This window comes from Cryptomeria japonica, chromosome 7, assembly GCF_030272615.1.
Source record: "Cryptomeria japonica chromosome 7, Sugi_1.0, whole genome shotgun sequence".
Taxonomy (NCBI): Eukaryota; Viridiplantae; Streptophyta; class Pinopsida; order Cupressales; family Cupressaceae; genus Cryptomeria; species Cryptomeria japonica.
In genome coordinates, this window is record NC_081411.1 from 593,035,367 (window position 1) to 593,037,215 (window position 1,849).

Genomic DNA, 1,849 nt, shown 5'->3' on the forward strand with positions numbered 1-1,849 from the left:
ATCCTTAAAATCAATAGTTTGGAGACAAAAAAGGGAAGTTTGAACCCAACTAGCTGGGTCCCTACATTGTTACTATAGTCTTTGGCTCTAGTGCCTATCAACTCTCAACATTAGAAGAAGAACAAATCCATGAACTGATCAACACCATTCACTTGAAGAAATTCTTCACTTAGTATTCTCTGCTCCAACAACTTATACAACTAAAAAGTCCTGAAAAAAAAAAAAGGATCTTTGCCAAGCAGGTGAAAACTTGGTAAACAGACATCTCTTGTACTCAAGCACTCCATCTATGAATGCAAATTTGGCATTTCCCATTTTCATTCCCACTTTCCTACATCTTTTCTTTTGCTTGTAAATATCTTTTAGTCACTTTTGTGACATCTAGTTCTTTTGGAACCCTCATGGCTTGAAATAGATCAATGTCCTAGTCTTAGGGTAATTGACTGATCGATTTACATGTCCTAAGAAGTATCAACCAAGTCATCTTTCTGTCGGTAGTACCAGACCATCCAATCCAAGTCAGTCACCTATCTCCAAACTACTAAAGAGTTTTATCACTGAGTAAACAAGCAAAACAAGACTACTAAAAACAATCACTAAACTGTTTGAGCTATGATTGAAATTTTCTTTGTGTGTTGTCTTTTACATTGGTTTTCATTTATTATTCCCATTGAGTAACTCAAGGAAGTCTATCTTGACTAAGAGAAGCAAGGATTGGGGGCATAATACTTTTCTTTGTTTCTTCTTGTAGGAATGATTTTGATGATTTGGAAGCATCTTATCAGCTGGGTGTCTATGATAAGTTCCTTCACATCAAGGTGAAATAGCCACACATACCTTGACTCTGCTTATTTGTATGCTACAGGGAGGTTGGAGTCATTTCTTTGTCTGTTGTGAGGGAATTTTTTTAATGTGCAATCTGTGTGCATGCCTAATCTGTCCAAGGATATGAACGATAAAAGGGTCATTGCGGACAAGATAATTAATATTGCATATGAAAAGGAAAGAACTCTATTTTTCTTGTTGTGTTTGTAAAATGCTCAGTGATGAAAATTAAGCATACCAAATCTGGTGACTAAGTTTAGGTTGCATTCATTCTAAATTTTATGCATTTTAAGTGATTTCGGCATGATAACAATGATCTCTTTCTCTTTTGAATGAGAGACTGAAGCATTTATCATTTCTCAGCTAAGTGGTCTCTTTTTCATCATCATTTCTCCAATCAAGTACTTGTGTATTGAGATGTTAGCTACATACATGAGCATCTTATATAGATCCATACATTTCATTATATATTTATTTGCATTCATATTATTGCATGGAAAATAAATATTTGCATTACTAGTTACTCATTTTCATCATTTATTTGCATATGAAAAAGAAACAAAAAAACAAACATCCATATTCATCTCTATTACATTCATCCATACTGAAAAGATATGCATACATATAGAATCAAGCATATAGAAAGAAATCTCATAATCAATCAACACAAGTACGATGCAATCAAATCAAGAGCTCGTATATCTCATCATAATCTCAGCGTCTAAGAGTACAAATGATATCAACTGTCAAATACAATGTCTCATCAGAGAAAGAATCGTATAGGCTATAAAAATGGGGTATATAACAAAATCTAGGAGATATAACAAATTTATCTCTCTGCCTCTCCCTCATCGTCGAGTGGAGGAGGTGGTTCCTGGTGACTGAAATCCTATCTGGGTGCTCTAGCTCCCTCAGATCAAGCCATATACTAACAATACAGAACAACCTGTTGCACTACTAGGACTGCTACACTATAAGCTATAGTGTAATAATCTGCATGACTTGTCTGATGCAAAACCTCTCG